The following is a 16,849-nucleotide window of genomic DNA, read 5'->3' on the forward strand; positions in this document are numbered from 1 at the left end:
CCAGTTCTCTACAAACGACGCTGCTTCTGTCTGGAGAGGGCTCAGGCAGATCACCAACTACAAACCCAGAGCCCCCCACACCACTAACGACTCCCGCCTAGCCAACGACCTGAACGAGTTCTACTGTAGATTTGAAAGACAATTGGACTGTCCTGAACCACCCCTTCCAACCCAAGAGGCACCATCCACCACCAATACTACAGAGACGACTATCTCCTTTCAGGAGGGAGAAGTTAATAGACTTTTCAAGAGGCAGAATCCACGCAAAGCAGCCGGGCCGGACTCTGTCTCTCCAGCCACCCTCAGGCACTGCGCTGACCAGCTGTCTCCGGTGTTCACCAACATCTTTAACACCTCCCTGGAGACATGCCATGTACCAGCCTGTCTCAAGTCCTCCACCATCATCCCTGTGCCCAAAAAGCTAAGGCCAACAGGACTAAATGATTACAGACCGGTCGCCCTTACATCTGTGGTAATGAAGTCTTTTGAGCGCCTGGTCCTGGCACACCTCAAAGCCATCACAGACCCTCTCCTGGACCCCCTTCAGTTTGCCTACAGAGCCAACAGGTCTGTGGACGATGCAGTTAACATGGCCCTCCACTTCACCCTACAGCATCTGGACGCCCCAGCATCCTACGCCAGGATCCTGTTTGTGGACTTCAGCTCTGCCTTCAACACCATCATCCCTGCCCTGCTTCAGGACAAGCTCTTCCAGCTGAACGTGCCATACACCACCTGTAAATGGATCACAGACTTCCTGTCTGACAGGAAGCAGTGCGTTAAGCTGGGAACACAAGTCTCTGGCTCCAGGTCCATCAGCACCGGAACTCCTCAGGGCTGCGTCCTTTCCCCTCTGCTCTTCTCCCTGTATACCAACAGCTGCACCTCCAATCATCTGTCCGTCAAACTATTGAAGTTTGCGGATGACACCACCCTCATTGGGCTGATCTCTGGTGGGGATGAGTCTGACTATAGGTGGGAAGCTGACAATCTGGTGACCTGGTGTAGCCAGAACAACTTAGAGCTAAATGCTCTAAAGACAGTTGAGATGGTTGTGGACTTCAGGAAGAATACAGCACCACTCACCCCCATCACCCTGTTAGACTCCCCAGTAAAAATTGTAGAGTCCTTCCGCTTCCTGGGCACTATTCTCTCCCGGGACCTCAAGTGGGAATTGAACATCAGCTCCCTCACCAAGAAAGCTCAACAGAGGATGTACTTTCTACGGCAGCTGAAGAAATTCAACCTGCCAAAGACAATGATGGTGCAATTCTATACAGCGATCATTGAATCCATCCTCACCTCCTCCATAACCGTCTGGTACGCTGCTGCCACTGCCAAGGACAAGAGCAGACTGCAGCGTATCATCCACACTGCTGAGAAGGTAATTGCCTGCAATCTACCGACCCTCGAGGACCTGCACACGACAAGGTCTATGAGGCGAGCGAGGAAGATTATGGCCGATTTCTCCCACCCTGGACACTCTCTGTTTCAGCTACTCCCCTCCGGCAGAAGGCTTCGGTCCATCAGGACCAAAACCTCACGCCATAAAAACAGTTTCTTCCCATCTGCTGCTGGCCTGTTAAACAAGGCCAAGGGCTAACACTGTTTTTAACATTTGATCTACATAACGACACGTTGCTGATATTAACTATGTTTCCCTATTTGTATTTTTTAATTATATCTTAAAGCTATTTTATATTCGATATTTATTTAATTTTATATACTTCAGCCCCTTAGTGTTAGACTTTTAACCCTTATTATAGTAAGACTTGTTTAAAACTTATTTAAGATTTTAGATTCCTATATGTTGAATGTATGCACCATCCTGCCAAAGTAAATTCCGTGTCGGTGTGAACTTACATGGCGAATAAAACCCTTTCTGATTCTGATTTCTGATTCTGATTCTGATTCCACACCGCGACAATATTTACTGCAGTGTTCTATAACGCGGTAGTTGCGTTGCTGAAGAACACCGCGTTATGTAAACTCCCTCGTTACAATGACTAATACAGGGTAAAGCACAGTCCGTGATAACAGCGTGAGATGCGTGTGTCGGCTGAACAAAGACTGAGGCGCGTGGGGAGCATCAGGAAGCATCCAGCAGCATCCCAATGCCTCGTGTGATGCTGTGCCCAGGCAGCCGTACAACCGCACATTCCTACTCGCGCGACGTGGTTCTGTTGACTCAATCGCGTTATATCCACTTAGCATCCGTGTTATAAAACGTGTTCCCTATTACATCCATCGTGCCATATCCAAATAGCGTTATGAAAACACGCGTTAAGGCAGAACGAACTCTATAAACTATTTTTATTTTACCAGGTGAGACCCACTGAGCTATGTGGCTGTTTTTCAGAAGCGACCTGTCCACAAATGATAGATCAGCGAAATGGCTAATCACGTAGAAATGTGTAGCACCAGCCAAACATACTCTAGATAGCTTTACACCGAACTCCTTGCTTGTGGTAAAACATGTTTGCGACTTTGCTGATCGAGAACTATGCAGATTTAGATTAATAGTAACATGTACTTAGTGTGAGATGAACTTCCAAACAATTTCCTTTGCTCAACATCTTGCAATTAATGTCTTTTTAAATGGTCAGCTTAAGTGATTCCATGATGGTTATGTAACTTGGCCATTAAGATAATCTATGGAGCACAATTATTTCAGTATTATTTGTCATAAGTAAACTTTAAACTGAACCCATATGTGATATTATATTGCCTGATTATTTGATTTTTTAATGTAGTCTACATGCTCTTCTGGGGATATTACCCCACATTTACCATTCATTGATGTTCCCTTTGACATTGGTAATTGGCATTGTCACACCATAGTAATTCATGGGCAATTATGTAATTCTCTCTGTGTCTCTCTCTCTGCATCTACCTGTGTGGGTGTCTCTCTCTGCCGGTGTGTTTTTCTCTATATGCGTCTCTCGTGTGTCTCTTTGTGTGTGCCTCTCTGTGTGTGTGGATGTCTCTCGGTGTCTGTCTCTCTCTTTCCTTTTCCACGATGTGGTGTTGTATTTACATGCAAATTATACCTCTAGCCCCGCCCACTTACCCTTGGGCTGAGCTTATCTCAAGCCAATATAACTTCGTGTTTCAGCAGCTTTCTCGCTATATTTTTTCGCCTGATGATGGTTGCTCGTGTTGCGATCGAAACGTCGTGATCTATTATTTTTTATACTTACGTGACTTTACCGAAAGAACCAAAGAGTATTGTGATTGTAATTTTGATTGTGATCGTTGTGGTGGAGGTGGTGATATTGATGGTGGTTTTAACGAATGCGGTGATTTTGGTGGTTGTAATGGTGGTATTGATGGTGGTAATGGTGGTTGACTATTACCCCTCTCGTGTCCTTACTTCCACAACCAGGTTTAAGAATCTGCCGGTGTCTGTGCTGGAGGTGGACGTCTGGATATCTGTGCGGTCTGGAGCGGTGGACAATAGACTTCTGCAGCTCAACCAGGTGGACGCACTGGGCAGGGAGCAAGATGGTGGTGGCCTTAGAGACCCACTTACTCCCACAGAGAGCCATAGACTCACTCAGAGAGAGCACTCACACAGAGAGCCAAAGTCTCACTGACACAGAGCCATAGACTCACTCACATGGAGACACATAGACTCACTCAAACAGAGAACCATTGATTAACCCACACAGAGAACCATAGAGTCACTCGCACAGACTCACACAGAGAGACATAGACTCACTTACGCAGAGGACTATATGCAGTACATCCTCGTCTTTTATGTAATGTGTTTCGCTTAGCGCACACCACACCCACTATAACTGGAGTAGCACATGACGGACTGCTCTTATGAGTGGTGTGGGTGTTGGCAGCATTGTTCTGTATTGCTGGGAGCTGATGCTGTACCGGTGCGCGCTGTGTTACGTGGCGTGTCATCCTCTTCCTCAGCCTTTGTTCCAGCATGTGTGTAGTGTCATCTCACTCACTCCCTTATAGTTTTCACTCATCATATCTCCCTTTCACGTCCTTTGTATGTATATTGATGAATGTAACACAATTTTTTATTATTATTTGGCTGCTATAAATTTCCACGTCATAAGCTACTTCATTCATCTATCATTTGTGGCCAGTTCGCTTCTGAAATAGAAGCTAATAGCTTAGAGGGCTTTACTAGGTAAGATAAAAATAGTTTATTTTTATTTTTTTGTGATTTGCTTACCTTTCCTATACTTTTCACTTCGATTGTGTTTTTGCATCGTTTGTTCTTGTAACTTTCTGTACCACCCCAACTGGAAATCTGTGAAAAAGGGCTTTTTAGATTCCTCCAGTATAAATAAAGATTATAAGATAGATCTTCTACATATACACAACACATTTAAAATAAACATAGAAAACAGTGTACTGTACTCTCAATTAAAAATAATAATGAAAGTTCTCTTGTGCTAAAACGGAGCCTCCCCATTTACCGTTTTTCCTTGTAGAAAAGTTTTCTGCTTGACGTAAAATAGCTTTAAGCAGCAATTTTCGACAACGCGACCCCCGCGTTAAGCAAGGATATGTTGTACTCACTTACACAGAGAGACATAGACTCAAACTTGATTTGGCACTTTCGTGACTGCAGGAATTACTCTTTGGTTATTTCGGTAAAGTCACGTAGACATAGACTCGCACAGAAAGCCATAAACTCACTCGAACAGAGAGACTTGGAGTCAATCACACAGAGCCATCGACTCATTCAAACACAGATGATGATAACAGATACCCATGAACTCACATTGAGACCCATGGACTCACACAGAGACCAGTAAACTTACCAGACCTGTAGACTCACAGAGACCCATAGACTTACAGAGAGGTAAAGACTTACACAGAGACCCATAGACTGGTGAACGAGATTTGAACTCGGATCACCAGATTTGTAGCACAGCACATTCGCCGATACACTACCGTTCACCTTACACACTCACACACGCACTCACATGCTCACTCATTCACGCAACCAGACGCTCACTTACACACTCAATCAATCACTCAATCACTCACACACTCGCGTTTTATTGCATGTAGCAATATCTTCAAGAGCTAAATGTCAATTATTGAGGTCTTTTAAGATAAGCGAGTGTGTGGGTGTGTGGATGACATAGCAATAGTGGGTGAGTAGGTGAGTGAAGAGGTGAGCTCAGTAGCATGTTGCAGGTCTTCCCCAGGACAAGGCGGGTCATATTTAGGGTGTGTAACATGTTGATTGACTGGGTTGAGTGTTGTGTTTGTGAGCGAGTAGGTGAGCTCACTCGATTGTCGCAGGTCTCGCCCAGCGTTTTCCAATCAAAGATTAAACAGATGAATGAGTGTTGGGATTTTTGTTATTGTTTTCAGGTGAGCAGCACCACCTTAACACAAATATCTGTATTACACCTTCATCCATGTAATAGCTGTGTCCGTCTTATACCTCCATTTTCTTAGAAGCCTCTGGATTTGACATAGGGCATCTTTTTCTGTGTGTGTGTCTGTGTGACCCAGTCCTGAACCTTCCCTCGGTCGACTCACCCTCTAAAGAGTACCTGGTGCAGTGTCTATAATAAACATCAGCAATTGGGAGAGACAAAGGTGGCCGCGTGCATGGTGTTGGCCACATCACATTCCCACAGCGGATTTTGGCGAACCATCGAACAAAGGCGGTCGCTGCATCACACTTTCAGAAGCGCTTCTGCGGCCGTCTCGAACGCTCTTCCTTCTGATATTAGAAGCCACTGGAGCTGTTCACTTTTACATCTAAATTGAAAACTCATTTCTTTAGAACTACTTTTTGTGCTTACTTTGTTGCCCTTCCCCTGCACCTCCGATTAGCACGGTTGGCTACGTACCGTGCAAAAGAAGTTCAACATACAAAATACATACCACCCCCTCGTGTGTTCCACAGCACAAGGCTCCACAACTTGCCCTAACATGTCTATTGAGGCTACTTTGGTGACCTGTGTGTGTGTGCATAATTAATTATCATTATTTTATTAAATGGCCTTCATCAACAAAGGACACGAGTCCATTGAGGGACGGGGACAGCGTGGGACCCTTCGTGGAGCTGATTCTCGCAATGGCGGAGGAAGAGTTGGAGGGATGCAGCAGAGGAGGGGGTGGCACCGCACGATGTTCGTGCTGAGAGTGAACGTGGCACTGGGGGAGGCTCCGGAGTTGGGCCTCTTCAGGGCGACTGGCGATAGAGTGGAGAAGTCGAGGTGAGAGTGACTCGAGGAATGGGGGTGAGGTGGGTGGAGGGGTGACTAGGGGAGTGGACGTGCACCTGATTATGCACGAATGTGAGTGGACTGCCCATGCATTCATCATCATTATGGGCATCATCACCAGTGGTAAATCCACTGTTTGATGAAGGCCTCCCCAAACCAACGTCACTTCTCGTGACGCCTGCGCTGTGACAATCGGCCCCAGCACCTCCTGTGCATGAGCTTCCCACCTCCTCCCCTCCAAGTTACTCTTGATCATCAGCCATCGTCACTTCCAGAAACGTTTTCATCTGCGTGTTGCTCTTTCCTTCTCATCATGGTCAACATGAGGAGGGATCTTGCCTCTGTGTATGTTCTCTCATCTGCGCGTTCCTCTGTCTTGGTGTGATTTCGAACACGCGTCTCTGCATGCTTCTCTGCGCAGGGTTTGTTCTGTATGTGTTTTTTGAGCTGGTGGCCGCGTCTGAACCGTGTCGTACCCGTCAGGATGCCACTCAATACAAAACAAATGGAAGGAGTGAAATTATCTTGGGACCACAGCCTTGTCTCAATTCTTCACCCCTGGTGTACAAGTCAGCAGCTGGGACCATCACTGCTATCCATTAACATGTACGGACTGCTAAGGATTCTCTTCATCTCTGGGTCCCTACCTCTAAATGATGACTGAGTATTGACCGCAGTGCATTTCTCAGCTCTATCGAGTACCCGGTAAGATCGAGAAACTCTCAGCTCACATGGTGGCTTCGGGTGATCATCCAGTGAATACATCAGGATGTGCACCCTCATGAATAACAAACGTGCATTGCGGAAGGTGCCGACTGACTGCCATACTGCATACTGCTGTATAAATAACCCACCCACACATGCACAAGCCTGTGTGGGTATGCGTATTATCCGGTAATTGTATAGTGTTTCGCGTATTGCGCTATGAACTTGGCAACACCAGTACCGATGAACTAAAGTGGTTTTGGGCTAACCCGAGGTCGACTCAGCCTCCAATGAGTACCTGGTGCGGTGTGTAAACATCACTACTCGGGAGATAAAGGCGGCCAGGCATGGTGCTGGCCACCCTCCCCATTGTGTACCATGCTGGCTTTCATAGTTGCTCGCTAAAAGCACTTGCCTCAAGAGTCCGTTGAGGTTATACAGACAACCTTTGTGTTTGTGTTTAATGTTTTAATTAGTGGCGGTGTAATTTTAAATGTAAATTTTTTTCATGGCCGACTTGCACTTTGGCCACTTCCAGACCCAACAAATAAATCTGTTCCTTTTCTTGGTGGCGGTGGTGGCTTTGGTGTATATTTATAGAGTGCCTTCTCTCTTGACATAACAAGCACAAGGCGGTGACAGAATGGAATGATTTAGATGGCAGGGGTGTACAAAGTTTGAGGAATAAGTGACAGCGATAGACAGCAATGGGATCGGAGAAGAGTAGGGACGAGAAGGAGTTGAGGCTTAAGGGGAGAGAAGAGGTAGAGAATGGGCAATGGAGAAGAGGTGGGGCTTTATGGGAGGAATGGAAGAAGGTTAAGTAGATGGACCATAAATGAGGTTTGGCACAAAGAGGAGGGACAGAGACAGAAGATTGGGAACAAAGAGGACGAGAGAGGACATGGAAGGAGATGAAAGAGGCAAAATTATGTAGGGCAAGTCCATGGAGAGGTTTAAAGACCAGCGACAGGTATTTTAAAAGACAGTGGTAGTGAACGAGAAGCCATTGGAGTTGAAGGAGGAGAGGCAAAGTGTGAGAATTAAAGGGGAGATTGAAAATAACTCGTGCAGAATATTTTTTTTATTTGGTGGAGGGGAATGAGGGCAGATGCGGGGAAATCAAGAAGAAAATTACATTTGTAATTAGAGGTAGCTCTGTTATATCAACTTCTGTGGGTGACTGTCTAATACATATGTGGTTCATAAAGCAGTGCGCCAACCACAAATAACTCTGTCCGCGTGTGAATTTTTTCTCACAATTTAAAGGATTTCAACTGCACGGCAGTGCGTACAGCTATAGACCCCTAAGTCGTATGCGCTGTGCAACTTTTAGGCCTTGTAAATATTCCCACACACATCTTCTTAATGCGATGTTTTTTTCAATTGTAGAGGATTATCATCGTTAAAATGTTTACTCAGGCACGTGTATATGCATAAACACGATTTGATCAAGACTTGTCACACTAGACTTTCGCGACTACAAAGTAGAGCAGTAATGCATGGTGCTGTTTTTGTTTTATTTTAATTACTTAGATTCGCTCGGGGAGGGTACATGCGGAGTGTTTTTGTATCTGAACGTGTAAACGTGACTTTACCGTAAAAAAACAAGTATACTATTTTAACTGATACCATTGTGAAATCTATTGTTTCCAGCCTGCATAATTTATATTTGTTGTGATTGGTTTTCTCATCATTTACAGATTTGATTACTGTTACCTTTAGACAACTGTGTATGGGGTCACCATAGTGTAAAGGTCATCTCCATATATGGGGCTGCCAGAGGCATATGGCAAGAGAAAGTATTGATTACCGTCCTGCACTAATGAGTCCTAATTAGACGAAACCGGTCCACAGTTGTCTTTGTCTCACTGCTGCCTGTTGCTGGGACGGCCACGTGTTCTCAACGCTTTGAGTCTGTGGTCTAAACCAGGGGTCGCCAACCCCCGGGCCGCGGACCGGTACCGGTCCGTGGCCTGTTAGGAACCGGGCCGCACAGCAGGAGGCGAGCGGTGGGTGAGCGAGTGAAGCTTCATCTGTATTTACAGCCGCTCCCCATCGCTTGCATTACCGTCTGAGATCCGCCTCCTGTCAGATCAGCGGCGGCATTAGATTATCATAGGAGCGCGAACCCTACTGTCAACTGCGCATGCCAGGGATCTAGGTTGCGCGCTCCTTATGAGAAGTCGGAATCCGTAACTTATTATAGTCTGCGCGTGGCCTGCCCATTATTGTATTTACCACTTCCGTTCGCGCCTCCCTCCCGCACTGCGCACTTGTCTCAGTCACAGTTTTGGTATAAAGCCCACAAGCTAACCCTCGCCAAAATGAGCAAAAAACAAACGTCGCTGGAGAGTTTCTTTGAAAAGGGGGAAAGGCCCAATGATGACCCCCCCTCCAGTCCGTGAAAAAATGTCTTCCACGAAACCGGTCCCTGGTGCCAAAAAGGTTGGGGACCGCCGGTCTAAACGACAACTTGGTCACAAATTCAGTTTTTCTGAGCTGTTGGTCTAGATAAGTTGGAGAGGGTGGGTGCATGCATGCTGCACACCTATGTATGACTTTTCATCTAATATTACTCCCCGTCCCTTCAAATTCCGTGAATCCTACACGTGGAGGGTGATGGTGGTAACGATGGTGTGGGTGGTGACGTTGGTGACGGTGGTAACCATGGTGAAAGTGGTGACGGTGGTAACGATGGTGTGGGTGGTGATGATAGTGACGGTGGTGACGATAGTCACGGTGGTGACGATGGTGACGGTGGTGACAGCGCTGACACTGGGACGCCTGCACGGCGCGACTGCCTCTCAAAGGCAAAGCTGGGCCACGTGGTTTGCGAGGAATGCAATCCCCTTTGCACTTCTAAAGGGCACCCCCAGTGGCAACTTTTTTTTTTGCACAATAAGAAGGCGACTCAGCATTTCACCTGCAAGCGGCTTTGCTCTGCACGTAGGGGTGCTGATTGCTCGATGTAAAATACAATTGAGTAATGTCCGATTATCACGGTTGGCTAAGCACGGTGCAACAGAAGGTCGACATACATACAAGGATCTTATTGCAGCCTCGTAATTTAATAACACACCGATCCACATTCTCGCATTTAGCCACAAACACGTGCAGTTGAGCACACCCACAGCTAGACGATAACGCGTGCTTCTCTCGAGTTATCTGCTGTCACCTGGCTCTCGTGATCGCCGGCCTTGCCTCGCCACAGCTGCTGTGGAGTCGCCTTTGTGCAGAATATAAATTACAACGTAGAAACGCATACAGCCCCTGTCTACTGATCTATTTTATCATCTGTAAAACAAGTAATCCTGATTTGTTTACAGATGTTTTACTAACTAAAAGTCTATCCTCCCAAGAGCGGGTGAGTGAGCGGATGGGTGTGGGTGGGTGAGCGGATGAATGTGTGGATGGGTGAGCGGGTGAATGTGTGGATGGATGGGTGGGTGAGCAGGTGGATGTGGGTGGGTGGTGAGTGGGTGGATGAATGGGTGGGTGGTGAGTGGTTGGGTGGATGTGTGAGTGAGTGGATGAGCGAATGGGTGAGTGGGTGGGTGGTTGAGCAGGTGGCAGGTGTGTGAGTGGGTGGGTGAGTGAGCAGGTGGGTGGTTGAGCACTTGGGTTGGTGAGCGGGTATGGTTGGTGAGTGGGTGGGCGGGTGGGCAGGAGGGTGGTGAGTGAGTGGGTAAGCGATTGGGTGAGTGGATGGGTGGGTAAGCAAGATGGTGGGTGTGTGAGTAGGTGAATGAGCGAGTGAGCGGGTGGGTGGACGAGCGGGTGGGTGGGTGGGTAAGCAGATGGCAGGTGTGTGAGTGGGTGAGTGAGCGGGTAAGTGAGCGGGTGGGTGAGTGGGTGGGTAGGTGAGCGGGTGGGTTGGTGAGTGGATGGGCGGGTGAGTAGGTGGTTGGTGAGTGTGTGAATGAAGGAATGGGTGGATGGTGAGTGAGTGGTTGAGAGCGTGGGTGACCGAGTGAGTGGGTGGACGAGTGAGTGGTGAGCAAATCGGCGAGCGAGTTGGTGAGCCGGTGGTGAGTGGGTGAGCGAGCAAGCGGGTAGGTGTATGAGTGGTGGGTGGGTTAGGAGGTGAGTGGCTGGGTGAGCGAGTGGGTGAGCAGGCGGTTGAGTGGTTGGGTGGTGAAGGGGTAGGTGAATTGCTGGATGGTGAATGGGTAACTGGCTGGTGGGTGAGTGGGAGGGTGAGTGAGTGGATGAGCGGGTGGGCGAGTTGTGAGCGAGTGGCAGCGCTGCTCGTGAAGCTGTGAGTCTGTGTGTCTCTGTTTAAGCCTCCGTGTCTCTGTGCAAGTCTGTGAATCATGAGGTGAGTTTATTTGCGAGTCTTAGCGTGCGTCTTTGTGCGAGTTCACGAGTCTCCGTGTCTCTCTCAGGACCCCCTGGATGCGTTGAGGCAGCTCTGATCGCGTAACTGTGAATCTCTCAAGGCGGAGTTCTCCAGCGGCGAGTCTCGCGTCTCGTCCTGGACTCGCACCCAGGAGTCCTTCGCCCAGGAGCTCCTGGATCTGCTCCACTGCCAGGACCACTGCGTGCATCTCCACGGCAACCGCCGTAGCAATCGTGGCAACCAACATCACCGCGATGGTCACCGTAGAGACCGCCATGATTATAACAACTTCCATCGCCATAGCAGCAACCACCATCACCACAGTAATCACCGTAGTTACCACCATCACTGTCGCAGCAACCACAGCGTAGAAACCACAATCAGTCTAGCAACAACCACCATCACCACAGCCACCAATATGGCAATGACAACACAGCAATCACCATCAACATAGTTGCAATCACAGCATATAAACCACATTCACTCTAGCAGCAAACCACCATCACCACAGCAATCATCGTAGTAACCACCGTCACCAAAGCAACCACCATAACTGGAACCCAATAGGAATGAGTCATTATGTTGATGATGTTGACGATGATGTTTTTGTTGCTGCAAGTTGCCAATCAACTTTTTTCTAAACTCAAATGAAGAAACACCATCTCTACCCCCCTTTCCTCGCGCTCGGTTGCCTAGCGACGCCGTGTGTGCTGTAAGTACCAATAATAAGTTCATAGTTCATTTATTTGGTATAGCCCTGTGAGCCATTCGGCTCTTGAATCGGGTGCAACCGCAACAAACAAAAAACATGAACAAGAAAACGTCTTAAAGCGATTATGTGACTGTGCAAACAGAAAATACAGGAAAAAAATATCAAAATATTCCTGAAATAGCACCGTACACCAACGCTGTGCGCAAAAATCCCAGTGGGATGCAAGTCAAAATAACAACAACCACAAGACAACTAAGATTAAGGCCATCAGTCAACTCCATACTACAATAAAAAACATGGCCAAAACAAAAAAAAACATTTCGAAATCACCAAAATAAAAGCCATAAATCCAATGTAACAGTGATCATAGGGACTGTGACCGAATTTTTTACAATAAACTACATAAATTAATTATAACACCAAAATCTAGAGCCATATTTTAGGCCACTGAATAGCAGTGGCAGCTAGGGTTGTACAACTCCTCTAGAGCAGTTTTGAGTGAAGATCTCATAGGTAGTGATTCAAGTTGCAGTTTATTGGCAATAGCATTCCAGACCCTACGGGCATCAATAGCAAAGGCCCTTCCTCCAGTTTTAGTACGGCAATAGGGAATGTGAAGCTGGTAAATAAACACCGAGTTGTCTCCAAAGTCCGTGTCTCCGCGATCTCTCTCCCTGCTATACTAAGGTTTTTAAATTTTTCCCCCCTGATTCTGCTGAAGATTTCCTCTTCATACTTCCTCGTCTCCTTGTTCTCGAGTGCCTCTTCTCATTGCGTTCTGGATGTCCATTTTAATTTTAGTCGTAGGTTGCATAGTACCAACCACTGAGGCATGGACAGTCCTAAACATGGGATTGGAAACTGCAAAACAGGGAGTAACTCTTCTTTTGAATAAAACAATGAATGCGGTGTGGGAAGCTGCGAATCTCAAGTAACGGTGGGCTCACCTCCCCATTATCGGGAGTCAGGTAATGGTGGCTTGGTCACAGGAAGATGCGCTTGAGAGTCTTCCACTCTGGTGGTGGGTGTCCATCTCGGACCCCATTAAAATCGACAGTGGCCTGGTTTCAGCCAGCTGATGAAAGTTGTAATACATAATTTCATCATCGCTTGCAGTTGGGGTTGGCATCGTCCCCCTCTCCTACTTATGCCCATCCATCCTGGGTTTAACCAGGCTGGATTGTGAGCTCACATCACGTGAGCTCTTCCAACGGGCAATGCTTGAGTTGACTGGGTCATCTAGCCAACATACCCAGCCTCCACATGCTCAAGTAGCTTATGTTGGGGCAGATAGAGAGTTATAAACGGACATCACACAGGCTGGAAAAGAGATGGATTGATGCAGTAAAGGAGAATGTGGAGCCGAGTGTATTTGCTAAAGACGGCGCTCAGGGGAGAGCTGCATTTTGGGGACATGGGTGTTACGAGATAAGAAATAGGCTGAGCCATTTTCCCAAAGAGCACTTGACTCTAGAGCCTGTATGGCTATTAGGGGTTCTTTGTCTCAGCTTATTGTGTGGAGGAGAGGGAAAGAGTGCTCTTAGCAGAGAGAGAGAATTTCAAATATGATAATAACAATGTTGTCCATCTATCTGCGATAACATCACCGGCATCCCAAGACTTTGTTTAAGCCTGCCCTGGAACGGCTGACCATTTCCATGAAACAGGTGTTTGGCTTTGTGTGGGAGGGAACCGGAGTACCGGGAGAAACTCCACCTTGCACATGAGAGAATAACACTCACAGTTCTGCAACCAGATGGAATTCACAGACCCACTTGCTGTACTGCTAGATAAAGGCCTTCCTATGTATTATCTGTAGTAATGCTTTTTTTTCTAGATTTGAAGCTTTCGTGACTGCAAGGATCCATACTCTTTGGTTCAATTCGGTAAAGTCACGTAGGTAAAAAAGAAAATAACAAAAATCACGACGTTTCGGCCACAACACAAGTGGCCTTCATCAGGTGAAGGGACCGTGCTGTCATGAGGACAGCGTTGGAGTGAAAACAGCCAAGCCCAGGTCGCGTCATTTAAGCTGTGTGGGAGGAAGAAAAACGCTTGACAAAGGAATTAGCATAAAAATGAGCATGATGTACGTAGGAGGTGCATGGGCCATGATGGACCAGCACCGTGGGGGGGAGGGGGGGAGTAGAGTGAGTGAGTGAGTGTAGTGAGTGAGTGAGTGGAGTGAGTGAGTGAGTGGAGTGAGTGGAGTGAGTGGAGTGAGTGAGTAAGTGGAGTGAGTGAGTGAGTGGAGTGAGTGATTTAGAACATCTTTCCAATGATTGCTTAATTTGAAACCATCCTCTTGGTTGAAATTGTGTCTGTGTTTGTAAATCTGAATTGCCTCGTGGACAAATCTCTGATAAAAACCCGTGGGTTTGCAGAGAACCTTGGTATCGGAGAAAACTATATCGTGATCACCCACAGCATTGTAACAGTGGTCAGCTACGGCAGAATAATGCGTTCTGCCGTGTTTCAAATCTGATTTGTACTCGCGAATTCTGTCAGACATGTCGCTTCGTCTCCCCGATATAGCAATCACCACAAGTGCAGCTCAATTTGTAAACCGCGGGGTACTGTAAGTCAGGAACGACATCCTTCACGGATGGGATCAGGTCACGGATTTTGTGCACTGTATTGAACCGGACCAGGATCTTGTGTTTGTTTGGAATTTTGGAGAACTTTTTAGTAACGCCTGCTATATATGGTAGAGTGATGGTTTTGACCGGAGTATCAAGTGGTTGTTTCTGTATGGAGGGAGAAACAGCTTGGCGGATGGTATGGTCAGAGTATCCGTTTCTCTTGAGGGCCAGGTGTACATGTTTTAATTCACTGGTCAGGTGTTGTTGGTCCGAAATGCAATGTGCCCTGTGGTATAACGTTTTGATGAGATAATTATTTTGATCTGGGTGGTGGTGGGAATCAGGTTTCAAGTAGGAATCTGTGTGGGTGGGTTTCCTGTAGACAGAATGCCCCAGTGAGCCATCAGGTCTCCTCTCAAACAGAACATCCAAGAATGGTAGCTTGCCATTTTTCTCCACTTCCATGGTGAATTTGATGGCGGGATGTCTAGAATTGATGTGGTGTAGAAAAAGGTTCAAAGCTGGGAGGCCATGAGGCCAAATGACGAAAGTGTCATCCACATATCTCTTCCACAGGGAAGGTCTGAGGGTGGAAGTCTGGATGGCGTCTGATTCAAATTTCTCCATGAAAACATTGGCTATCACTGGTGATAAGGGAGAACCCATGGGGGTACCCTCATTTTGTTTGTAGAAGCTGCCATTCCAAGTAAAGTAGGTAGGTATTGGTGAGGCAGTGTCTAATCAGCGCAGGTGTATCGGGGTCTAGTCCATGTTGGACCAAATTTTCAATTATTTCAATAGTATCAGGTACCGGGACCTTGGTGAACAGAGAGACCACATCGAAGCTTGACAAGGATATCGTCAGGGGACAGTACAACGTCTTTGACCATAGAGACCAAATGAGCTGAGTTAAGTACTGCTGAGGAGGTCTTGCCAGTGAAAGGTAGCAAGGTATCTGACAGAAAACGTGCTAGCTTATAGGTAGGGGAGTTGATCGTGGATACGATGGGTTGTAGTGGAGTGCATTCTTTATGAATCTTGGGGAGACCATAGAATCTAGGGGGTCTTGCAGCAGAAGGTTTTAAGGAGGGACGTTTAGTTGGTTCGATTAGGGAGGTCGAACTTGTGATGATCTTGTTGGTTTTTATAGTTAGGCTATTAGTAGGGTCATTTTTAATGTTTGAGTAACTTCAATCGTTGAGTAGGTTCTGGATTTTGTTGTTGTACAATCTTTATCCATAATTACAGTAGCGTTGCCTTTGTCGGCTGAGAGGATGACTATATCACTTCTGGTTTTTAAATTCGCGAGTTCAGAGCGTTCATTTTTGCCTATGTTGCTAATGGGTTTCTTAGCATTATTCTTAGCTCTTTCGGTAAAGTCACGTTGAAGGGAAACAATAAATAATAAAATATATATAAAACAATAAAAAATTCTCACGACGTTTTGACCATAACACAAACGGTCATCATCAGGGGTGGCGGTTTGCATAAATTTATTTATTTTTAAACAGTGCATTTATATATTTATAAAAAAAAAACGTCAGCGCCACGCGCAGCGATTTGGCAGTTTATTTAGAAGGAGTAGTCCATCTATGTTCTGAAAAGAGGAGGGGGGAGACGAAAAATTAATGTATGCTGTCTGAAAGCCACTGTAAGCGTGAACAATCAATTAAGACCTGAAATGGTTTATCAAATCTTTCCAATGATTGCTAAGCCATAATCCATTTTCTCGGTTGAAATTGTCTCTGTGCTTGTATATGTGGATAGCCTCATGAACGAATCTCTCATGGTAGCCAGATGGCTTACAAAGAACACCGTTTAAAATACACCGTTTAAAAATAAATAAATTGATGCAAACCAACACACCTGATGACGACGGTTTGTGTTATGGTCGAAACGTCGTGAGATTTTTTTATTGTTTTATATATTTTATTGTTTCCCTTCAACGTGACTTTACCGAAAGAGCTAAGAATATGAATTACTGCAGGCACGAAAGCTTTAAATCAAAATTTCTTAGCATTCTTAAGAATAGTGGCTATTTCAGCTCTCGCAACGTATGCTTGGATATGTCCTATGCCTTTAAGGGCCGCATCGACCTGAGAGATGATATCTACAGGAATATGTTTCGGGGTGACAGCAAAATTTAGCCCTCTAGCCAGTACTGTTTTCAGATTGTCCGAAATCGGGGTGCTACTCTGATTAATGACGATTTTGTTAACGTCTAGTTTTGTTATATGTGGGACTGGGTTCTTCTTCGATAGGTGGTTGAATTAAGAAATCAGGTTAG

This window comes from Petromyzon marinus (assembly GCF_048934315.1).
Source record: "Petromyzon marinus isolate PM22_M1 ecotype Great Lakes invasive population chromosome 84 unlocalized genomic scaffold, UKy_Petmar_22M1.pri1.0 chr84_unloc.4, whole genome shotgun sequence".
NCBI lineage: Eukaryota > Metazoa > Chordata > Hyperoartia > Petromyzontiformes > Petromyzontidae > Petromyzon > Petromyzon marinus.